Genomic DNA, 26,567 nt, shown 5'->3' with positions numbered 1-26,567 from the left:
CAGTGGCCCATTCCACCGACACCACGACCTGCAATAACATCAAAGCTGCCATACAGCAGCTGAGGTCAGGATCAAACCTGGGTCTCTGGCACTGTGAGGCAGTGTCTCTACCAAATGCACCACTGTACTGCTGCAGTTGTTGTAAATAGCTCCCAGTGCAAGAATGGAGGAGTATTAATGGGCATGAGTATAACTCACAGGGAATGGGATAGATGGGACAACTCAGAGAGTCAGAGCAGTGCTGAACTGCTATCTAAATTATTGGTGACCCTAGGACTACCCTTGATTCGAATTGTTGGCTTTACCTTGCACTAAATGGTATTCCCTTATCATGCATCTATACACTGTAAATGGCTCGATTGTAATAGTATAGCCTTTCTGCTGACTGGACTGCATGCAAGAAAAGCTTTTCACTGTACCTCGGTACACATGACAATAAACTACTGAAACTGATGACGACCTGAAAGGTCTCTTTTTGTGTCTTAATGAAAGATGAATCTAGAATAGAGAATTTACAGGTATCGAACCAAACCAGTCAGATCCTAGTTAATAATGTTTTGTTAAATGCTCCCATCCTATCACATGCTTGGAGCTGTCACACCTCCCAGAAATGTATGGCCCAATTAACAGATTTAAGAGCAAATAGACTAACTGTAACACACATGGCTGGGTTAAGGACATATTAATTCTAAATGGTTTGCCCAAGGCTACACTTCAACTTGTTAGTAAATAAATATAAATGGATACATTTTAACATGACTGCCTCCCTAGAACTCTCACCGTAGGAATTGTCTTGCAAGAACAGGTTGGTGAAAATTCGCGAGCTCCAACCATGCTTTGCATTGAAGAAAAGAAAGAGATGTATACATAAAAAATGCAATGATTTATGATCTGGAATGGTGGCAATGGTAGAGTTGCTGCCTCACAGCGTCAGAGACGTAGGTTCAAACCCGACCTCGGGTGCTGCTTATGTGAAGTTTGCACATTCTCCTTGTGGGTTTCTTCCGGGTGCAACAGTTTCCTCCCACATCATAAAGATGTGCTGGTTTGTAGGTTAATTGACCTGCAAATTACCCCTAGTATGTAGGGAGTGCATGAGAAAATAGGACAACATAGAAAGGGTGTGAACGGGTGATTAATGGTCAGTGTGGAAGGTGGGCCGAAGGGACTGTTTCTATGCCGTATCTCTAAAACTAAAATAAAAAAATGTAAAGAGACAAACTGAAAGGATTCAACATTGAGAATGCCTTGGCTACACACAGAGCTTATAAAAAGGCAGTGAGCTGCAATTTTCTTTTGTACACATTTTCTCCCCCTCTTGCCCTCGAACTTACTATTACACTAATAATATTATTATTAGTATAATAGTAATATAATATAATTGATTCCTATTATCAATACTCCAGAGCCTTGTATCTTTATGCAATTTACCAGCAAGTTCATTTTACTGTCCCTTTCCTATTATTTGATGGTCTGTAGTTTATACCCATTAGTATAATAGTTCCTCTGTTGTACATTAATTTTAACTAAATAGACCAGGGGCTAAAAATTCTTTACATTGGCTCCACAATTCTCTGTGCTTTATGGCTGATTATTACAAAGGTATCAAAGAGCCCACAGTCCAAATCAGCACATCCTGCGCATTGAATCTTGCACTGGAGAAGCATTGTAAGTGATATCAAATACCACATGGGGACAACAAAGGTGATGTATATGTTGAAGATAGACACTAGTCCCACCTGCCTGTGTTTGGCATTTCCAAGTAATCATATATATTTGATCTAAATACATTCAGGAAAACGCCACAATTATTAATTTCTAACTATTTGATCATCTCAATCGCCTTTTCCCTTCCGCATCAGCCCACAATGTCTGTGCCAAACATGATGCCAAGACCTACTCCCATCTGCCTGCACATGATCCATTTCCCTCCATTCCATGCACATCCATGTGCCTATCCAAAAGTCTCTTAAATTACATTTTATCTGCCTCTACCACTGCCCCTAGATCACGTTCCGAGCACTCACCACCTTCTGTATAAAAAAAACGGGCCGTGCACATCACCTTAAAAATATGCTCCCCAGTAAAAGGCCCTGCAATAGATTGTTCGAGGAACAGTGAGAGCTTTGTGAAACTATTTATTCATTTTACTATTTCACAAAGTGATGCGAGTGGCCAATTGATCAAACTAAATCGATACACCTACAATTCTTCAGCTAGGCACAGCTTTTCCTTGTGCGGCACAGTGGTACAGCGGGTGGAGCTGCTGCCTCACAATGCCAGAGACTTAGGTTTGATCATGGCCTGGTGCTGTCTGTGTGGAGTCTGCACAATCTCTGTGTGACTGCATTGAACTGCGGAGGTGTTCCGGTTTCCTCCCACATCTTAAAGACATGTGGGATTGCAGGTTATTTGGCCTCTGTAAAATTGCCACAAGTGGGTAGGGAGTGAATGCCAAAATTCGATAACACAGTAGTAATGTGAATGAGTGATTGATGGTTGGCGTGGAATAAATGGACCGAAGGGCCTGTTTACATGCTGTATCTTTCAATCAATTCGATGGCAGCCCCAATTTAACTAACTTTACTCTCTCCCAGTTCTGAAAAAAAGTTATTTGTCCTAAGATGTTTTGTTTCTCTTTCCACAGATACTGCCTGACCTTCTGAAGGTTTCCAGCAATTCTGTAATTTCCCATCTACAGCATCTGCAGGGTGTTTTTTTTCTCCAATTTTGTCATCCAATTAAAGCCTTTGCCACTTATTTCTGTTGTTTTAATAGTGTTACCACCATTTATGGTAATTTTGAACTAATTAATAAAACATCTGTTATTTATTACAGTCAAAATAGAAAGGCTGTTGATGAGATTGTGTGAAAAAAAGGAAAAATAATTGGTTAGGTAAAATAAAGATTGGAGTTTCTCTAATCTTTAGGATAATAAATATTCGGATTATAAAGATGAAAATGCTATATAAAATTCTCCATTCCTGTAATCTATGATCAGGACTATGTAAATAGCAATACTGTTGACCAGTAATAACCAAGACATTCCACCATGGTCATCTGTTGAGGTTCATCTCCACCTAAGAAGAGTTTGAATTTAGTTTATTGTCCCATACACCGAGGTACAGTGAAAAGCTACTTATTGCGTGCTAACCAGTCAGCAGAATGACAATACTTGATTACAATCGAGCCATCTGTAGGTTGAAGTAATTTCTCATATTCAAGGAAATACCTGGACAAAGATTGGAAGGATGATGGTCCCTCAAATTGTTGCCAGAAGTTACAAACCAAATGAGCTACAAGAAAGATGTACGAGGATCTTACCGGGTCTGGAAGGTTTGAGTTATAAGGAGGGGCTGGATGAGCTGGGCCTTTCCCCCCTAGAACACAGGAAGCTGAGGGGTGACCTTATAGACGTATACAAAATGATCAAGGACCCAAAAAATGTGAATAGTCACAATCTTTCCCGCTGGGTACAGGGGGTCTAAAACTAGAGTGTATAGCTTTAAGGTGAGAGGAGAAAGATTTAAAATGTACCTAAGAGACGGGCTTTTTTCCCACCAAGAGGGTGGTACGTTCAAGGCCCCAGCATAGTGGTGCAGCAGATAAAGTTGCTGCCACACAGCAGCAGAATCCGGGGTTTGATCTTGGGTGCTGTCTGTGGCGAGTTTGCATGTTCTCCCTGTGACTGTGTTTCCGCTGGGTGCTCCGATTTTCTCCCACATCTCAATGACATGTGGGTTTTCAGGTTAATTGGCCATTGTAAATTCCCCCTTGTGCGTGGGGGGGGTGGGGAAAGTGGGATAACATAGAACTAATGTGATCGGGTGATCAATGGTCGGCGTGGATCGGTGGGTCCATGTGTCTGCTTCCATGTTGTATCTCCATACTAAACTAAACATAACTAGACTAAAAATAAGTGTTACGGCCAAGTACAATGACAAAATTTCAAAGACACTTAAACAGGTACATTTGTTTAGTTTAGTTTAGAGATGCAGCGCAGAAACAGGCCAATTGGCTAACCGCGTCTGTGACAACCAGCAATTCCCTTTATACTACCACATACTACACACTAAGGACAATTTACAATTCACTTACAAACATGTACGTCTTTTGGAGTGTAGGAGGAAACCAGAGCACCCGGGGAAAACCCATGTTGTCACGGGAAGAACGTGCAAACTCCACACAGACAGCACCCATGGTCAGGATTGAACCCAGATCGCTGGTCAACAAATCAACAAATCATCCAAGTCAACAAATCTACCACTGCGCCATTGTTGGTTAAGATGGTTAAGAATGTTTTGTAGGGATATGGGCCAAGTGCAAGCCTAAGTGGGGCTTAGCTTGTTTAGACAACTTTATCGACATGGACTAGTTGGGCAAAAATGGACAGTTTCCATGCTCTAACTCTAAGACTATGATAGGAGGCAGAGAGAGTATTATGCAATCAATAATGGTGTTGACCTCTGAAGGCTGGGTTGAATGATTTGTTTTTAAACAACTGATGATATCTTTGGATGACTCACCAGTCTGCTAAAATTATAGGAAGAAATTACACTGGCACTTACCTTCCTGAGCAATCTTTAGAAAGCAAAAGTCATGTCTAATTAAAATCAGTTCACACGATCCCATATAATATAATTGCTCACGAAATTCTTCCACGCTTTAAAGCAAGCATTTAAATGCTCTATTCGCGTAGGGACGTGGGTGAGAGAACTTCATACGCACATGGTGGTGTGTGTGTTTGTGTGTCAAGTTTGCGAATCTCAGGCATTCTGCCCAGATCCGTGCTATTTTGCAGAGGAGTTCTTTCAGTTAATGAATGTGTCATCCAGAAGAGACCAGCTTGGATTTTATGGGGAAAAAAAAAAATAATAAATCAGCGATACCAGAATAAATGCTTTCACATCCCCACATGGTAAACAGAATCTTTGGGAGTTTCAACAATGTTAGAACGTCCGAAATCCTGGGGAAATACTTGTGTAACTCCAAGTGGAGATCAAGAAGAGAGCATCACTTTATGGAGGTAATCCACTTCATGGAGCATCATTAAATGGCAGTAATACGTGTTTTTGTCTTTTGTTTTGCTGGTAAACAACAGATCAGGTAGCATCTGTGAAAGGTCGGGACTCTTCTTCAGCCTGAAACGCTCTCTATCCATTCCTGCCACAAATGTTGCCTAACCTGTTGAGTTCCTTAGAGACTTTGCTTTTAACTCAAGATTCCAGCATCTACGGTCTTGCTGAAGACGTGTTGACCCAAAGCGTCACCCTTTCCTTCTCTCCAGAGATGCTGCCTGACCGTTGCGTTACTCCAGCATTTATGTCTGTCTTTGGTGTAAACCAGCATCTGCATTTCCTTTTGTCTGCAGTCTTCTGAGCCCACATTTTATTAATTTAATTGTTCATTTATTTATTTTTTTACTGGTGTCAGTTGAATATTACATCTGTATATATATTTTTAATATTCTGAATCATTTTAATAATATGTATTAATATGTTTGAAGGTCAGAAACACGTCAGATGCTGTAATTTTGATCAAAGGACAAAATATTGAAGGAATTCAGCAGGTCAGGCAGTATCTGTGCAAAAGATGGATGGGCAAGGTTTCGGGTCAGGAACTTGATAAATGAACCTGCCTCAAAACATTGGCTGTCCAATGCCTCCACAGATGCTGCCTGACCCGCTGAGTTCCTCCATCACTTTGTGTTTTGCTGTAGTTTTTTGACAGCTGACCAAACTGGGTTGGGAGGTTAGTTTGCGTGATGGTCTGGGCTAAGTCCACATCTCTCTACAATATCTTGCGTCTTGGACGGAGCTGTTGCCGAATCATGCTCTGATAGATCCCGATAAAATGCTTTTTCTACAATGCATTTGTAGAAGTTGAAGAGGGTTGGCGGGGACATGCCAAACGTCCGAAGCCTTCTGATGCAATAGAGATGTTGGCGTGCTTTCTTGGCCATTGCTTCGATGTGGCTGTTCCATGTCAAATTGCTGGTGATATTTATTCCAAAGAACCTGAAACTTTTGACTATCTCTACTTTGGTGCCATCAATGTCCACGTGTACTGCTTTGCTTCCTAAAGCTTAGCTGGTTGCCAATGTATTGGCGGCAGAGTGCGTTCTTCACTCCACTATACCCCACTATGGATGAATGCTGCCTTGCCATGCCACAGGGCATCATTGATGAGGACTGAGGGACCTTTCTGACTATGACGCTGTGGAAGTGCAAAGGACATTGCCACAAGACAATGCAGATGTTGTCTTCATATCGTGGACCACCATCAGTTATTCATTCACAAAATATTTAGGTGTAGATTTATAATTGTCATGTACAGAGGTACGATAAAAAGCTTTGTTTTGCATGCTATCCCATGAAATCAGATAATGCTATCTATATATTACTAAAACTCTGTTCTTGACCACTTTTGGCGATCTGTGCTGCGATTTCCGAGAGAACGCCGCCACCTACGGCCGTCATTTTTGGCCACCTCGCTCAGAGCCCCCCCTCCGCCGCATGTGTGCCGAGGATTTTTCCCGTCGATGAAATATGACAGAGATATTAATGTTTTTACAAAATTCTCCATTCTCTCTGCTGCTCCTGCTGGTGGGATGGGGGAGGGACTATAAAACCAGGAAATGGTGTGCCCCAATCAGTCTCTACAACATGGAGGTCTGAGCTCTGAATGACTGAACAAATGTCTACACAGCTGTGAGTAAGTACCCTTAATTTGGTTTGAAAATGAAAATATGGTTATGGTTAGTTTGAAGGAAAAAAGCACTGCCTGCAAATGGTTGTTTGGGGGTTAAGTAAAAAGGCCTTCCCCCTTTTTCTCCCCCACCCCCCCCACCCACCCCTCCCCCCCCCGCCCTCCCTCTCTTACCCCCCCCCCCCCCTCTCTAGATGTGACTGCAAGTTGGGGGCTATGCGTCAGTAGATAGGGTGGTTATGGGGTAAAAGGATCAAATGAATAATATTAATATGATATCATGGGGGTAATTAACATGAGTGCAGGGGGGGAGGGGGGGTAGTTAGTGTGTGTGACGCTGCATGCCGCCTCCTCCCCCCCACAACCGCACGTTGGGGGAACAGACCCAACGGGTCTGCACTTGGTCTAGTACTTAAATAGAATCAAGCCAAACTCGTATAATAGGAAAATGTGCTCCAGTTTCCCCCCCATCCCAAAGACATGCAAGTTTGATAGTTCATTGCCCCCTGTAAATTTTCTCCCAGTGTGTCGGGAGTGGAAGAGAAAGTGTGATGACATAGAACTAGTGTGGGGACTCGATGCACTGGAGGGCCCGTTTCCAAGTTGTGTCTTTCACTCAAATGTCACATTTCAGAACTACTTGACGTGTATTTTACTGCTCATATCAAATGCTTGCAAAGAAAAGCAAACTGCTGGAGGAACCGATGGTTCAGGCAACATCCAGGAGGCCAAGGGGAGGTGAAAATTTCTGATCGAGACCCTGCATCAGGACCGTTAGTGTGGAGAGAAGATAGCTATTTGGAGAAGGTGAAAAGGAGGGGTTGATAGGGTGGGTGATAGGTGAAACCAGGTGAGATGGGAGATGGTGTGTGGATGGAGTTTGCATGTTCTCCCTGTGACCGCTTGGGTGTTCCCCAGGTCCTCCAGTTTCTCCCCACATTCCAAAGATGTACAGGTCTGTAGGCTAATTGGCTTTTGTTAAAAAAATAAGTAAATTTACCCTGGTGTACAGGTTAGTGTTGGTGTACAAGATGATCGGAGGTTGGCGCAGGCTTGGTGGGCTGAAGGGGCCTTTTTCTGCGCTGTATCTCAAAAGTCTCTTCATGTACCTGTCCAAATACGTCCAAATGTTTGATCCCACAGCAATAAGTGCAGCTTAATTGGACTAATATTTTCACATCAGAGCAGGCATTTCTCCTTAACAATGTGTATTTTAGTGAAAGTGATATATCAATCATTGTAATTTGGTCTACTGAGAGAAAATGATAAAAGATATCTGACATTAATTTTGACACGTCTGATAGAGGCAGCGCCAAACCCACAATCTCTAATCACAGTAATTCTTCATCCTCAGCACCAGCCAACACAATCAACAGCCCAAACAAAAATCAAGCCAATGTATTAATGGTGCAGGGACAGGCCATTCAGCCCGATGAGTCCATGCTGGGGAATTTGCTCCATGCCACATTTCTTCTACCCCATTTCATCTCACCTTAACAGAGAGTCATTCAGCACGGAAACAGGCCCTTTGGCCCAACCTGTCTATGCCCCATCTAAGCTGGTCCCATTTGCCCATTGTGGCTGCAACACTGATCCCAAATGCATAGGATTACTTCAACCATTAGGTGAAACGCAGCATACGCAAAACTTTGATACTTCATCTGAAGAACCAACTTATTAACACAAGAGATCAGTGGGCCAAAGAGCCTGTTTCAATGTTGTATCTTTCAATCAATCAATCCTCCCATTATATCCCAGCCTCTCACTAGACTGGAGCAGAAAGGTGGATACATTTCGTATCTGGCCCCTCAATTCCCGCCAGATTAATTGCAGCCACTGACGTAGCAGAAGGTTTGTTTCTTCTACTTTCATTAGTCTCAACATTTAATCAAATGTATCATCTGAACCATCTCATCTTTGCACAAGGGCTTGTCACGGTATCCCAGTTTGGGTGCATATTACCCAATGCCTGTCCAAAGAGCAGTTTAGGACAAGCTATTTTAATCACAAAAAATCAAAGTAAAAGAAGGATGGACACCGAACAATCTTCCAATTAGGAAGTCGTCCAGGGGTAGATCTATGAACCATGACTCTCATAAGATCTTAGAAAAAAGGAGCAGCATTAGGCCATTCGACCCATCGCGTCTGCTCTATTTTTTCTTCTCAACACCATTATCCTGCCTTCTCTCTATAACCTATGATGCCCATAATCAAGAGCTTCACCTAACCTATAGACCAGTCTCCACTTTAAAAATACCCAATGACTTGGCCTCCACGGCCATCTGTGGCAATTAATTCCACAGATTCACCACTGTCTGGTTAAAGAAATCTCTCCTCCTCTGAGTATCTCATTTAGAAGGGATTCATCCCCTTGTCATATCTGCAAAGGAGTCTAGTGACACTGAAGGACAGTCAGTTGAGATGATGCAGATAGGAATGTTCAGCAATTGAGTTCAGAGGCAGACCATTGCTGCATTGTCCGACGATCAAGTTTGCTTGTGCATAGCCTCACAATGGACCTCAGTTTGGGATCAGATGGGATGCAAGGGTCCAAACATAAGCCACATGGTTTCACTAAATAGACCATTGTATCCCAGGACCACCTTCCTGATGTTTAAAGCATTGAATTGGATGTTGTGTCAGAGACCTGGGATCCAGCTGCCTGCAATACCCTTCCACTGTAAAACAGAGAGGAGGAGCAGATGGTCTTACAGTGTGAACATTTGCTTCCTACAAGGTTTAAATACGACTTTCCATTCAATGTTTCTATATTAATAGAATCACGGAGTCATAGAACATGGGAACAGCCCCTTGTGCCCAACAGATCTATCCTGACCAAAATATCCATCCACACTAGTTCCCATTTGTATACATTTGCCCCATGTCCCCCTAAACCTTTCCTATGTATGTGCCTGTCCAAATACCCTTTAGAGATTGGGATAGAAATTTAGTTTTAGTTTTTTCTGAATTGTATAAAGTAATTCTATGAAGCTAATTTATTTCTGTTCAGCAAACAGTAGTATAGGAGGGTGCTGCTCATTCCCAATTGGATTTGTGCAGAATGAACCTTTGCAGGGATTTAATCCATGCTGCCGAGGACTGGGGATATCAGTTTGGAGAAACACCACGTGGGAGCCACGGAGAGTGTCTGGGGAAGTAACGTTTGGAGGGAATCTCTGAAGATGAATTCCCATCTTCCTGTGCTCGCAGGTGGTAGGTGCAGAAGCTGTTTGTGTTCCCCAGAGATTGAGGTAGTGCAGTGAGGAAGAGGTGAATGGTCCAGGAAATACAAGGGGACTGTGCTCATAGGAATCATCATTTGATTGCACTGTAGCCTGAATTAGTTCATGCCACAGGAAGGAGGGAGAGAGAGGGAGGGAGGGAGGGAGGGAGAGAGGGAGGGAGGGAGAGAGGGAGGGAGGGAGAACTGTTAAATTTGTATTAAGGATGTTTTTTTCAAGACCACCAGCTTAATCAAAGACACGTCTCACCCCGGTCACTCCCACTTCTTCCATCAAGCAAGAGGCACAGAAGTGTGAAAACGCATACCTCCAGATTCAGGGACAGTTTCTTCCCAGCTGTTATCAGGCAACTGAACCATCCTACCAACAACTAGAGAGTGGTCCTGAGCTACAATCTACCTCATTGGAGACCCTCGAACGATCTTTCATCGGACGTTACCTTGCACTAAATGTTATTTCCTTCATCATGTATCTGTACACTGCGGATGGCTCGATTGTAATCACGTATTGTCTTTTCGCTGACTGGTTAACATGCAACAAAAAGCATTTCACTGTACCTCAGTACACGTGACAGGGATTATGACAGAAGCCTCCCCGTGGCGATCCCTGGAAGCGATGACGCGATGCACTCTGTGACACGTCGGACGACAATTCCGTCAACACGTTGGACGACGACAGAAGCCAACAGCGAGCTACACTGTGTGACACACGAGTGAACGAACGAGTGCACGTGACAATAAACGAAACCAATCTAAACACAGCAACCTGACTTCCTCGTCTTCTATCTAGGAACATCTCTGCTGGATGTGCGAAGGTTTCTGGGAGAGTGACTTTGAGCAGTGCCTGGGGCACTATTGGTGGCTGGAGTGTAATCAGCGGTTAATCCATGCAGAAATCAGTCAGAGAGTGTTTCCTCAGATAGCCACTGATCTGCTTCAGCGTAAAACAGCAGCTGTGATCTTTCAGTGAACAACTCACGCGCCCTCGGAAAGCAGCCTGTGCTCCGTGAATGATTGAGGAAGTGGGACATGGTGAACTCGGTGCACGCAGGGAGGGGCAGCTGCAGGAGGTGACGCATGGCACGTTTGCAGAGGTCTTGAGTCATGGTCTTGGCGGACGTGGCCACGGGCGGCTCTGCAGCAGCCGGGTGAGCGTGTGGATCGAGCGTAGCCTGCGGCCGCTGCACGGGGCCCTGGTGGACGGAGCCGATGCCATCGCGTTGGGCCAGGCTGACCCCTACTTCACCGGTCCAATGCCACGAGGACACCGGGCCTTAAAAGTGTAGAAACCGCAGATGCTGGTTTAAGCACACAAGGTGCTGGAGTAACTCAGCTGGTCAGGCGGCATCTCTGAAGAACATGGATAGATGACGTTTCAGGTCACCCATTCCTTCTCTCCAGAGACACTGCCTGGCTCACTGAGTTATTCCAGCATTTTATATCTATCTTCGGTGTAAACCAGCATCTGCAGTTCCTTTTCACACAGATGATTAAGGGTCCAGTTTTGGGTCCAACTGGATGTGTGTTGCATTGATATAAATACAAGCAATGAAGCTTAAAGCTTTATAATTGTTGCGTGACACCAAATACCTGCTCTCCTGTTCACCAGCATCCTCCATTCCTCTCTTGAACTCTCAAAAAGCATTGACTTCTTACTAATAGTAGGGGCCATGCCCATTTCCTTACAAGTAGCATTATTATTTATTTAAAACATAGACAGAGAGTGTTGTCTGAATATTTGTCGCACTGAGGCACAAAGGCTCCTCACCTGAATGTGATTCAACTCACACCTGATACTTGTTTTCCAAAAAGAGCCAACAGAACATTGGCAAGGAATCTAAAGCAGGTTTGTGCAGTTGTGCAATTGAACAACTTCTCTAACCCAACTGAGAATGGTGGAGCTCCAGATGGCCGATCAAATGCCGACACTTGCTGTTCTGTTCACCTCAGCCAATTGCTGCCTAATTTCAAGAGCCTTGGCTCATGATAGAGAGAAAAAACAATTAGGCTTTAGAGATGCAGCATTGAAACAGGCCCTCAGCCCAACCAAATCTACGCTGACCAGCAATCACCCCCTACACTAGCACTATCCTACACACTAGGGACAATTTACAATGTTTATCAAAGTCATTAAACCTACAAACTTACATTGTTGTCATCAAACTATTAAACGGGTCTGTTGTAAATTATGGGCCTGATCTCCCAACCCACTTCATTGTAGCTTATGCACTTTTTTAAAATTGCACTTTCTCTGTAACTGGAATCCTCTAACACTATATTCTGCACAGTGGTATTTTCTCTTTGCACTGTCTGTTATACCTCTGTATGGCTTGAGTGTAATCAAGTATAGCATGATCTGACTGAATAGCACGTAAAGTATTTCATGGTATCGCTGACAATAATAAATCAATGCCAATACTCATTCCAACAAAGACAGAAAAATGCAATCACCCACAACAACTGGGTGTGCAGAGGGTTTGTTGTGATTAGTATATTTCTCCTGGGCACGTTAATGCTTTGAGTACTGAAGAACCTTGTGGATTCATAGCTATCTCGAACAGAGTGTGCCTTCAGACAAAACAAACTCAGCATGGACTAGAGGTTTCTGGAGTTTTAAAGAAAAACACTTCACTAAATAATCCACTAAATAATAATGCTGCTGCACCCGCTGAGTTTCTCCAGCTTTTTTGTGTAACCTTCGATTCTCCAGCATCTGCAGTTCCCTCTTAAACACTAAATAATCCCGCTTAACAGGGTGAATCCACAAAGTTATATATGCCATTGAAGGATTGTTTAAGAAGGAACTACAGATGCTGGAAAATCAAAGATAGACAAAAATGCTAGAGAAACCGTTTGACTCCTCCCAGTTCCTCCAAATACAAGGCGTAGTTATGGGCACGCACATGGGCCCAAGCTATGCCTGCCTCTTTGTAGGGTACGTCGAACAATCTTTGTTCGAGGCATACCATGGCCCTATTCCCGAACTCTACCTCCGCTACATCGACGACTACATTGGTGCTACCTCCTGCACCCACACACAACTCACTGACTTCATCCATTTCACCACTAACTTCCATCCAACACTCAAATACACCTGGACCATTTCCACCATTTCACTATCATTTCTAGATCTCACTATCTCCATCGCACGTGATAGACTACTGACCGACATCTACTATAAACCCACTGACTCCCATGGCTATCTGGGCTACACTTCTTCCAATCCTGCTTCCTGTAAGGACTCCATCCCATTCCTCCGTCTACGCCTCATCTGCTCCCAGGATGAGGCGTTCCACACCAGGGCATTGGCGATGTCCTCATTCTTCAGGGAACGGGGGGGGGGGGATTCCCTCTTCTAATATAGATGAGGCTCTCACCAGGGTCTCTTCTATACCCCGTAACTCTACTCTCACTCCCCATCCGCCACTCGCAACAAGGGCAGAGTCCCCCTTGTCCTCACCTTCCACCCTACCAGCTGTCACATACAACAAATAATCCTCCAACATTTTCGCAACCTCCAACGGGATTCCCCCACTGGCCACATCTTCCCATTTCCTCCCTTGTCTGCTTTCCGCAGAGACTGCTCCTTCTGTAGCTCCCTGGTCAATTTGTCACTTCCCACCCAAACCACCCCATCTCCTGGTACTTTCCCTTGCAACCAAAGGAAATGCTACACTTGTCGCTTTACCTCCCCCCTTGACTCCATCCGAGAACCTAAGCAGTCTTTCCAGGTGTGGCAGAGGTTCACCTGCACCTCCTCCAACCTCATCTATTGCTTCTGCTGCTCTAGATGTCAGCTGCTCTACATCGGTGAGACCTAGCATAGGCTTGGCGATCGCTTCGCCCAACACCTCCGCTTGGTTCACAATAACCAAGCTGATCTCCCGGTGGTTCTGCACTTCAACTCCCCCTCCCATTCTGAATCTGACCTTTCTGTCCTGGGCATGGCCAGAGTGAGGCCCAACGTAAATTGGAGGAGCAGCACCTCATATTTTGCTTGGGCAGTTTACACCCCAGCGGTATGAACATTGACTTCCCCAATTTTAGGTGGTTCCTGCTTTCCCCTCCCCTTCCCAGCTCTCCCTCAGCCCACTGTCTCCGCCTCTTCCTTTCTTCTTCCCGTCCCCCCCACCCTCACATCAGTGGGAAGGGTCTCGAACCGAAACCTTGCCTATTTCCTTCGCTCCATAGATGCTGCTTCACCCGCTGAGTTTTTCCAGCAATTTTATCTGCCTTATGTAATTGAAGGACATGCCTGCAGTTTGTACTGCGGCATGCGGTCTTAATTGTACAAGAAATACAATTGCAGAAGGCCTTTAGCATCAAATGGCTGCTGAATTGTACTATCAACTTGAAACCTCTGAAAAATTGTCTAATTTATCTTTGCTTTATGACATGGAATGGGACAGTTTGGGATGGTAGTTCACCCTCTATGTCTCCAGGGTGATTATAGATTGGCAATACACCATGCCTCACCAGCTTTGCAAAGGGATCCTTGACTTCCTCATCGGCAGACCTCAATCTGCAGACTGATTATAGTAGTGAGGAGAATCAGTTGCAGTAGGAGACTTACTTCACCAATTTGTGTCCATTTTAGTCAACGAGTATCTGTACAAATCCCTTTTTTTGCAAACTTTCCTGTTTGATGACAACTTTCCTCGAGTAGGTGAGCAGAACTGTAAACATGTCTCCGAATCCGGTCTTCCTAACTTCATTACATCTGTAACTTGACCTCCCAACTCCTCAACTCAATACCCTGACCAATGAAGGCAAGCAGATATGGCAAGCATATATGTCTTCTTCACCAACCTGTCTACCGGTGACACAACTTTCATGGAACTATGTACGTGCACTCCTAGATCTCTCTATTCTTCAACATGTCACAAGGCCCTATCCTATCAATTACTGTGTAAGTCCTTCCTGCCCTGTCTTTCCAGTTCCAACATTCCAATTAGCCAATAAACCTTCCAAAATATTTTTTGGGTTGTGAGAGGAAACGAGAGAACCAAAGGAAAACACGGTCATGGAGTCATAGGGTTAAACAGCTGAGAAATAGGTTCTTTGGCCCACTTCATCTATGCCGAACAAGATACACCATCTAAGCTAGTCCCATTTGCCTACTTTTAGTCCACATCCCCCTAAACCTCTGCTACCCTTGTTCCTGTCCAAGCTGCCTGTCCAAGCGTCCTGTCCAAGTGTCTTTTGGGGAAGATGCTGGAGTCAATTATTAAACATGTAATAGCAAGGCATTTGGATAGCAGGATTTACGAAGGGAAAATCTTGCTTGACTAATCTTCTCAAATTTTTTGAGGATGTAACAAGCAAAATGGATAAGGGAGAGCCAGTGGATGTAGTGTATTTGGACTTTCAGAAAGCCTTTGATAAGGTTTCACACAGGAGATTAGTGGGCAAAATTAGAGCACATAGTATTGGGGGTAGGGTATTGACATGGATAAAAAATGGTTGGCAGTCAGGAAACAAAGAGTAGGGATTAACGGGTCCCTTTCAGAAAGGCAGGCAGCAAGTCAAGGGGTGCCGCAGTTATTTACAATATATATAAAATATTTTAATTTATTATTTATTTATTTATTTATTTTAATTATTTTATTTATTTTATTTTATTTATTAGAAGCACAGTACATTACAATAATACAAGCCAAATATAACATTACATTTATTGTACCACTTCATTTTTTAAGCTTTAAGTGAGAAAGAATCATGAAAAAGTGATCAAAAAGAAAGACCCATTAAGCAAAGAGTTAAGGAAAAAAGTAAAGAAATAGGCCATAGAAAAGAAAAAAGAGAAAAAAAGAGAAAAAAAACAAAAGCACTATTATGAAGAAAGGGATATGCCAACTTTGTATTTTTCATCCCCCTTTACCAGATCCTGAAACCATTTCTTTTTAAAGTACTGTACTTTTAAAGTACAGTATATTAATGATTTAGATGAAGGAATTAAAAGTAACATTAGCAAATTTGCAAATGACACAAAGCTGGGTGGCAATGTGAACCGTGAGGATTCAGGGTGAATTGGATAGTTTGGGTGAGTGGGCAGATGCATGGCAGATGCAGTTTAATGTGTATAAATGTGAGGTTATCCATTTAGTGGCAAGAACAAGAAGGCAGATTATTATCTGAATGGGGTGTCAGATTAGGTAAAGGGGAAGTGCAATGAGACATCGGTGTCCTTGTATATATCAGTCACTGAAAGTAAGCATGCAGGTAAAGCAGGCAGAGAAGAAAGCTAATGGCATGTTGGCCTTCATAACAAGAGGAGTTGAGTATAGGAGCAAAGAGGTCCTCCTTCAGTTGTACAGGGCCCTGGTGACACCACACCTGGAGTATTGTGTGCAGTTTTGGTCACCTAATTTGAGGAAGGACATTCTTGCTATTGAGAGAGTACAGCGTAGGTTCACCAGGTTAATTCCCAGGATAGTGGGACTGTCATATTGGAATGACTGGGCTTTTATTCACTGGAATTTAGAAGGATAAGAGGGGATATTTTGAAACATATTAAATTATCAAGGGGTTGGACATACTAGAAGCAGGAAACATGTTCCCGAAGTTGGGGGAGTCCAGAACCAGGGGCCACAGTTTAAGAATAAGGGGTAGGCTATTTAGAACTGAGATGAGGAAAAACGTTTTCTCCCAGATAGTTGTGAATTTGTGGAATTCTCTGCCTCAGAAAGCAGTGGAGGCCGATTCACTGGATGCTTTCAAGAGAGAGCTAGACGGAGCTCTTAAAGATAGCAGAGTCAAGGGATATGTGGAGAAGGCAGGAACGGGGTACTGATTGTGGATGATCAGCCATGATCACATTGAATGGTGGTGCTACCTTGAAGGGCCAAATGGCCTATTCCTACACCAATTGTCTATTGTCCAGCTACCTAGCTATCCAGCATTTAGCTCAGTCTAGTTACCTAGCTATCCAGTATGTAGCTCAATCTAGCTAGCCACCCAACTATGGAGCAAAGGAATGGGTAACGTTTCGGGTCGAGGCCCTTCTTCAGACTGATGAGTGACTTGGTAATAATAGCAATAAAATACATGAATGATCCAGATAGATTTTTATGATAATCCAATATTTTTATAGTCAGCATTACTGAGACCAATATTTTCAAACAAAAATCAGATTTATTTGATTCCCTGTCTATTTTTTTGCGTCATGAACGTCCATAGCTCAATATCCAGGTATTCTGATACATATTTCCTTACAATATAGGAGGCCATTCAACCTATTGATTCCATGTTAGTCCTCAAAGCAATCCCACCACCTGCATTCCTGTTTATTTCCTCATAATGATTACTTCATAACATATTCTCTCACATATTCCACTGGTCAATGTTTTTTTTAATTATCACATATACAGGATTACAGTGAAATTCTATTTTTGTATACAGCTCAGTAAAGCATTGCCTTTAAGCACAATCCCCGGATAGCAAACAGTACAGAAATAACCTACTGTGACCGCATGCAAGAGTCGCCAGGTTTAAGCGGTATTTCTGTCCAGTCCCGTCCACGCCATCGGTCTCCTGGAGTGTCAACCGCTCCAGGCGAGGCCCAGGCTGCTGCAGGGCCTACAGCCATCGCCTGTGTCTGGATCATCTAGCGAACCGTACATTCTCCCATTCAAGACAAATTTATAGTGGCTCATTGATACATCAAAATACAAGGCTTTCGACTCAGGAAGGAAACAACATCACCAGGGAGAAACCCACACAGTTTCAGGGAGATAGTGCAAATTTCCCCCCCCAAACAGAACCAGAGGCCAGGATTATACCCATGTCAATAGAGTTATGAGAACACTGCCCTATGTACAACATCTACCTAAAGGGCCTGTCCCACTTAGGCGTTATTTGCTCGTAATTTACGCAACATAATTTACGCTTCACGACGCACGACACACGCGTAACGCGCGTATGGCGTGCATTACGCGCGCATGGTGCGTGGTGAGACGTGGTGGCCGTAGGCAGTGACGTGCGGTAGCGCGCAGCGTCCCAGGATTTTGGGATTCTCAAAATCCTCACACGCCACCTGTGTGACGCGCAAATGACGCCCAAGTGGGACAGGCCCTTTAGTCATCTAGCACATACTAGTCTTCTGACTTCAATTATTGTGCTACCTTATCCATGCAGGGAAACAGGCACATTAGCTCAACTCATCCATGCCGATCAAGATGCCCCATCTAAGCTTGTCCTATTTGCCCGTGTTTGGTCCATATCCCTCCAAACGTTTCCTATCCATGTACCTGTCCAAGTATCTTTCAAATATTTATAATATCTGCCTCAACTGCCTCCTGTGGCAGCTCATTTTATATACCCACCACCCTCCGATTGAAAGAGCTTCAGCTCTTTGGGGGGCAGCACAGTGGCACAGCGGTAGAGTTGCTGCCTTACAGTGCCAGATACCCGGTTATCTGTACAGAGTTTTTGAACATTCTCCCTATGACTACATGTGTTTTCTCTGGGTGCTCCAGTTTCCTCCCATACTCCAAAGATGAACAATTGGCTTCAGTAAAATTGTAAATTGTGCCTAGTGTGTAGGATAGTGCTAATGCACATGGTGATCACTGGTCAGCACAGATTCAGTGGGCTGAAGGGCCAGTTTCTGCACTGTATCTCTAAAGTCTAAAGTTTCAGGTTCCTATTATATTTTGCCCCTATCCCCTTCAATCAAAGGACTTTATATTGATGCTCGATAATTTGGGATTTGCAAGAATCTGGAATTAGAAAATTGTAGACACAAAAAGCTGGAGTAACTCAGCAGGACACGCAGCATCTCTGGAGAGAAGGAATGGGTGACATTTTGGGTCAAGAAACGTCACTTGTTCCTTCTCTCCAGAGCTGCTGCCTGTCCCGCTGTGTAACTCCAGCTTTCTGTGTCTCTTCGGTTTAAACCAGCATCAGCAGTTCCTTCCTACACTCTGGACTTTGTGTCAACTGGAAGAGGGACAGAATCTGGGGATGGGTGGGAGGAAGGAGAAGAAGGGATTGGCATAGTCATGGAGAAAATTAATCATGAAAAAAATAATTGGAAAAAAAATATTGGAACAGTTGCACAAGGATTCTCCAAATAACAAACAACAGCATAAAAGCTTGCGCACATTGAATTCCTTATACGAGAAGAGACTGCTTCCAAAGCACAGTTGCCAAAAATGTCTCTGGTAGAGCAGAACCTGCTTCATTAAATTCATTAACATGAGTTCTGCATTGCTGGCTGCACTCCCCCATTCCTTTGAGTAGTCAGCAAAATGTTACACTGTTATTCTCGCGGTTTAATGTAACTGCCTTCCCATTGACATAAATTTCAATGCATTGGTTCCGTTGATTGTCAGATGAGAAAATCAGCAGATTACAGAGCCAAAGAAATTCAGAATTCAGGCTAAAGCTATTAAGGACATAGAAACAGAGAATAGGTGCAGGTGTAGGCCATTCAGCTCTTTGAGCCAGCACCGCCATTCAATATGATCATAGCTGATCATCCCGAATCAGTACCCTGTTCCTGCTTTCTCCCCATATCCCTCGATTCCGTTAGCCCTAAAGAGCCTTAGAGCTTAGGCCCTAAGCGCTAAGAGGACAAGGTTCCATGTCAGGCTGACACCATAACAACACCAAGGCCGATGATGGCCACAAAGTCCAATCTCCATCAAGCTTAATTGTGAATAAAAATAAACACATTGCAGATACTGTAATCAGAAGTAAATATTAAAAATGCTGAATTAACTCAGCAGATGAGACAGCGTCTGTGCAAAGGGAAACAAAGTTGACGTCTCAGGTCAAAGATCCTTCAAGTAAACTGGTTTACATCAGTTGAACTGGAACAGCACCTCAATCCAACGGTATGAACACTGATAGACACAAAGTCCTTGAGTAACACGGCGGGTCAGGCAGCATCTCTGTGGCAGGGGGATGGATGACGTTTCGGGTCGGGTGCAATATTCAGAGTGAAAGTAGGGGGTGGGGGGAGGCGAAAAGTTGGGAAGAGATGAGAACCAAACAGAACCAGCCACAGATGACCTTAGCCAATGCATTGCCTGGTGGGTCCATTGTTGGCTAGGGGAAGTGTGACCTCAAGAGAAACAATGTGGAGAACTGTGGAACAGGTAAAACAAGTCGGGCCACGGGCGAGGCACTGCTGCTGCACTCCATGGGCTGCACTACGTCGGGATAGGTGAGGCAGGGCCGGACGCGGTGCTCCAACCCGACAGTCTCCTCGACCCGAGTAGTAGCAGTCAAATACGGGACAAGGGCGGTCCCGTATGGGACAAACCACTTTAGCCCAATATACAGGATGTCCCGGCTAATACGGGACAGTTGGCAACCCTACGTGTAAGTTGAAGTTACTTAAAATTAGTGACTTCAATGCTCATACCACTGGATTGTAAGCTGCTCAAACGGCATACGAGGTGCTATTCCTCCAATTTGTATGTGTTCTCACTCTGGCAAAGGAGGAGATCCAGGACAGAAAGGTCAGTATGGGAATGGGAAGCGTTAAAATGGCAACCCTCTCCAAAGCTAATTCTAATCATGGCTGAAACCAACACAAAATGCTGGAGTACCTCAGCGGGTCAGGCAGCATCTATGGAGAACGTGGATAGGTAACATTTTGGGTCGGCACCTTTATTCAGACTTCATGCACCTGGAAGAAACACACGCGGGCACAGTGAGAACATGCAGGAAGGGTACTAAACAACTGTGCTGTACAGCTGGCTGAGGTATTCACGAGGATCTTTAACCTGTCTCTATCTCTGGCAACGGTCCCCCAAGTGCCTGAAGACAGATACCATAGTGCCGGTGCCAAAAAAGTCAAAAGTCACCGACCTGAATGACTACCGCCCGGTTGCCCTAACTCCAATACCAATGAAGTGCTTCGAAAGGCTGGTCCTCTCCCACATTAAATCCAGCATCCCTGCCTCACTGGACTCTCATCAATTTGCATACAGGGCAAATAGATCAACAGAGGATGCCATCTCTCTGGCTCTTCACACTGTCCTGACTCACCTGGAAAGATAGGGCACGTACGTAAGGATGCTCTTCATAGACTATAACTCTGCCTTCAACATGGTCATCCCCACCAAGCTCACCACCAAACTCCACCAGCTAGGCCTCAGCTCGCCGATATGCGACTGGATCCTGAATTTTCTGACGGAGCGACCGCAGGCAGTGAGACTGGGCCCGCACTGGTCCTCCACTATCACCCTGAGTACCGGCACACCACAGGGCTGTGTACTGAGCCCCATGCTCTACTCCCTCTTCACATACGACTGTGTTCCTGCATTCGACACCAACACCATCGTCATGTTTGCAGACCACACAACGGTGATCGGGCTGATCACCAATGGTGATGAAACAAACTAGAGTGGAGGTGCAGAACCTGGCGAACTGGTGCTCACGTAACAACTTGTCCCTAAACACCTCCAAGACCAAGGAGCTGATTATCAACTTCAGGAGGTCCCATAATGGGGAATACGCCCCAATCTCCATCTACGGGGACAGTGTGGAGAGAATGTCCAGCTTTAAGTTTCTGGGCACTCACATCTCAGAGGACAACACCGCTGTGCTGGTCAAGAAGGCACAGCAACGACTGTTCTTCCTGAGAACATTGAAAAATATTGGTCTGCCCCAACAGCTGCTGACAACCTTCTACCGCTGCACCACAGAGAGCATTCTAACATATAGCATCTCTGTGTGGTATCTCAGCTGCACGGAGACGGAGAGGAGAGTTCTTCAGCTCGTCGTCCACAGAGCGCAGACGATTATTGGGACACAGCTACCAGCCTTGGAGGGCATCTATCACACACGGTGTCTCAGAAAGGCAGTCAGCATCCATAAAGACTCCTCACACCCTTGTAATGGACTGTTCGAACTCCTACCTTCCGGCAGACGTTACAAGCCCTTCTACGCCCGCACCTCCAGACTCAGGAACAGCTTCATCCCCAGAGCTATATCTGAACCGGCCCTGCTGAGTGCCCCTCGCACAGACACATTTGCACTTTAGACTGTTTTGACTGTTTTACTGTTCTTTTTATAAATCATGTTCTCGGGGTATCTAAATCTAAATCTAAATTTTATTAGTTGTTTAAATTATGACATCGGATGGAAGCTGCAAACCAAATCTCGTTGCACAAATGTGCAATGATAATAAAATATATTATTATTATTTTAATTATTATTATTATTATTATTATTATTATTATCATGCATTGTCCACACAGACAGCATCCGAGATCATGATCAAACCAGGAACTCTAGAGCTGTGAGGTTGCAGCACTACCAACTACGACACTGTGCCGCTCCACAGCAGTTACTGGCTCCCTGTAATGCCATCGATCACGTGCAATTGAGCACACTAGTATTGTCAGTCAATTGATTCTCCAACCAGCCATAATGTGCAAACAATTGGCAGAGGCCAAAAGAAAGAGTTAAAAATCCCAGCCAATTTAAAACAAACTTCAAAGACATCACTCTACAAACCCTCTTCAGTAGTATCCTTTCTTAATTTATTTCTCTTCCACAGTCTTTCCAGTTGGTGAAATATCAAAAAAAAAATTCTCCACAATTTAATACAACAGAATAATTCAGGATTAAACTGCTTACTTTGGAAAGCGAAGGCAGTAATTAAATAAATTATTTCAGTTTATTTTCCACATGTGAGCATTGAACCAAAATGTAAGGTTCAAATATTTTTTTAGGGAAAATACTAACATTGTACTTTGCTTTATATTGATAATGGTGCAGCTGATTAAGCTGCTGTTTCACTGCACCAGAGACTCGGGTTCAATCCTGACATTGGGTGCTGTCTTTGAGGAGTTTGCATGTTCTTCCTGTGGCCACGTGGGTTTCCTTCAACTGTTCCAGTTTCCTCCCACATCCCAAAGATGTGTGAGGGTTTGTAGGTTAATTGGCCCTCAGTAAATTTCCCCTAATGTGTAGTGATTGGATGCGAGAGTGGAATAACATAGAACTAATGTGAACCTGTGATCGATGGTCAGCATGACGGAAGGGCCTGTTTCCATGTTGTATCTCTCAACTAAATTAAAAAGACAGGTATTTATGAAATACATACAATAGCTTTGATTAGGAAAAAGGTCATTCTCATGTGGAGAAGAGGTAATCCAGGGGTTACAAAGCTGCTGAAAGAAAGATCGATCGTGATTTTTTTACCCCGTTATTTACAAGACAGTCCAACATTTACTTCAGTAAAGAGAGGTGCAAGGTGAAATCCATGTGAAAGGTTGATTCCTCCTGGCCTGTGGTATCGGAGCTTGAAAGTCATGACCACCAGGCTTGCCAGCAACCATCAAGCTCTTGAACCCCATGCAACTCAGCAACTGCGAACTTCTATGGACGGTGTCTTGGGTTACATTATGGACTTCATTGTTGTTTCCTCAGCAGCATTACGGTTATTAATTTATTGATATTTTTTCATTATTATATTTATCTGCATGTATGATGTTTATGGGTGTGTTAAGCTGCGGCAAGTAAGAATTTTATATTTTCTTTGTTGGTACGTATGCCAATTAAACACTCTTGATTCTCTGTGTTGGAACAGCTGGAGCAAGACAAATAACATTCTAGCATTTCACATACACTCAGGTTTTTAAGTAAAGTTATGACTACTAAAATAGTAAGATTAAACGAGAACTTACCAGTTTGAAGTTTGATCTGTATTTTATGAGGAGTTACGATGAGGGATTTCGTGAAGAACCCCGCTTCCACGCATGCGTGTCATTCTTCAAAGCAGCGGTGTGAGGTCACAGGAACCTATAATGATCTAACATAGTAAGATTATCAAAGAGATACCAGTTTTTGATATGATCATAAGAGGGTGGGAGCGGAGGGCACGAAATCCCTCATCGTAACTCCTCATAAAATACAGATCAAACTTCAAACTGGTAAGTTCTCGTTTAATCTTACTATTTTACTTCGGAGTCACGTGAGTGACTTCGTGAAGATTTCAAAGCTCTGTGACCTCATGCCGTGGAACGAGTCCATGCTTCACAACTGCCTTGGGTATTGGGAGAGAGCATCATTAGTAATTTTAAAACACAATTATACAAAGAGTTGTGTGGTATAATGAAAAAATTATGTAACATTTTTTAAAATTTGAGAATCATAGCCCTGTAACCTTTCGGGCAATTATTTTGTTGGACATAAAATGTCTTCTTAATACAAATGATGGCTCCAAAATTTAACTGGTTTATTATAAAAACCTGTGGAAAAACCCTTTTTGAATGACCATCCTGCCATTCTGAGGATTTGGTCTGTGGGTACCTGTACAAATTTTTGCTGCGGATGTTGCTGCAGCCCTGGTGGAATGAGAGTTAAAACATTAGTGTCATTTTTAGGACCTATTTGAGCCACCTAATATAGTTTGAGTCGTGACCCTTTCATGCGGTTTCTTTTAAGAGATAAACAACTCCATTTTCTGACCTCGAATGTTCTTAGTATATTCCATATATTGTTAGATGTGGCTTGCTATACACAGTCGGTTGCCATATGGGTGTACCATAAATTCAAACACTTGACCCGAGGAAACCCGATCTGTTTTCTTTTATTAAATCCTGTATGACAACACCAGTTTCTCGGTGAGATGATCAGGGAGTCCAGGCTCAGTTTGCTAAATGGCTGGACTTGTTGTGCGGTAAATAACACCATGAGCATAACCATCTTCCTGGTCTGTTACTGAAGTGACAACGCTGTTATGAGCTACAAGCTCCTCAGCATGTTGAGAAACGACACCCACGTCCCAGATTTCGGAGTACCTGGTTTTCTTACCAGGGGTGCGTTCCCACCGCGTGCCGCTCCGTTCCTTGTGATAGGTAATTGGAGAGTGCACCTGTGGCACTATTGATGGCACTGTAGCTCCATCGATTATCATAATGGAGGCTTGTTAAAATTCCAATACGGCCAGAATGTTCTTGGCCTTTTGGTCGAGGTTGTTGTCCAAGCAGTATATGCCCCATTTCTTGATGTGTCCAAAGGTACTGCTTCCGTGTTGACAGTCTTAGTGCAGATGAGATGAGATTCATCGTCCTGTCTGACAGCCCAATGCCGTGCAGTGGGTCTTTTAGACTCTATAAACCCATAATCCATAGTCTTATGGCATGGATGACTGCCCGCAGTCACTGGATAAATTAATAATTTTTGGCTATGTTCATTAGGGAACATGGTTCTAAACCATCCCCTGTATGACCGAATACCATGATTTAGAAGGTCAGTCGGAACTCTGAGAATTCCAGATGCCGAGTGTAGATGAATTATCCCTAGTACCCCATTGATGGGGCCGAACGGGGGAAAAACATCACCCTATGGTTTTGTTACATAACAATGCCAAGCTGGTTTTAGAATTTTACTAAATAATATTGGCGCTAATAATTACCCCTATTGTAAGCTCTATTGCCAAAGTTCCTCTTTTAAGTCAATGCCTGCCATATAGAACCCCGCAGCTGACACCAAGTCTTATCAAGAATAAGAGTATCCATCTTAAACTGAATATCTAGAACAAATGTGTTTAGGGTTAAAATCAATGATAATCCTGCAACCCTACTCTATTTTATTTTTAATAAATATGTTTGATACAATTCTAATGTTCCATGAAAAAGTATGCTCAATCACATCTTTTGTGTACAATTTTTGTAGACCATGTGGGTTTTATGTAAGGACAAAATGCCCTTCTGGTGTATGTTGTACTGTGGTTATTGGGATGAGTAAATCTTATCAGATAACCCTGAATACTGCTGAGATTATATGAATCTGTAGTGATTATATACCATACATAACTGAAGTGTTGTAACCTCCCCTACCATCGTAGGTCCCTATTTTAAACAGAAGAAACCCCACCCACCTACCTCCATGGTTACCGGTGGTTGCGTTATTTCCTTGTTTTTTTTGGTTTTTGTTTTTTTTTTGAAAAAAGGAGGTTCTGGTTTGATATCTCTTGTTCGGGGTTGTGTGGGAGGTTGAGGTTTCCGCATCTTCCAGGGTGGCCGCCCTGGCCATACCCTAAAAAAGGATCCTGCGGGTTATTGATTTCTAGCACTGCCACTGGTATGAGCCACATTTTTTATGGCGTTGCCTGTGGCCGGTATCATGCTCCAAAATAGGCCCTTGCGCTGGCCTTGATGAGCCCCAGTGTCTTGGCTTTGTCCACTCACGGTTCTTTGTTTGCAAATGGTAGCATTTTTCTGGGGTCCCAGTGCTGGCTGAATGGCCGCCTTCCACGTGTAGTTCAGGTCATATTGCATATTACTAAACAGAGCTAGTGCGACTTGATGGTCTTTGGTTACCTACGTTTAGTCCAGGGTGCGAGTGTATTCTATGATGCCTTCCGTCAATCCCTTTAAGGTTCTCTGGATCTTGAGGTCCTGTTCCTGATGTTCGTCCCCATATGTTGCCAAATGCATTGGTTTACACTGGGCACCTGTAATGCCTCACCGTTGCCAGGTGGCAGATGTCTGGCCAGTGTCTGTAAATTTTTCCCCTGTTGGCGTTTGTGGCCAGACATATAGTAATACTATTGCCATCCTGGATCCAAGTCTACCCATGTTTGACTTGGTTAAAGTAATCAGCCACCATGTCCAGCAGAGTCCCTGCTGTGTTAGGATCATGGGACGCT

The 26,567-nt window shown here is 43.7% G+C and overlaps 1 protein-coding gene across 1 annotated transcript in view; it reads right to left on the bottom strand.

The window, feature by feature from the left end:
* The window catches only part of il1rapl2 (interleukin 1 receptor accessory protein-like 2), an 841,694-nt gene that overhangs the window by 677,376 nt on the left and 137,751 nt on the right, over positions 1 to 26,567 (bottom strand). The gene's annotated exons all lie outside the window — the stretch shown is intronic.

Source organism: Leucoraja erinacea, chromosome 12 (assembly GCF_028641065.1).
Source record: "Leucoraja erinacea ecotype New England chromosome 12, Leri_hhj_1, whole genome shotgun sequence".
NCBI classification, from domain to species: domain Eukaryota; kingdom Metazoa; phylum Chordata; class Chondrichthyes; order Rajiformes; family Rajidae; genus Leucoraja; species Leucoraja erinaceus.
Note: the sequence above shows the minus strand (reverse complement) of the source record. Positions and strands in the feature narration are given on the sequence as shown.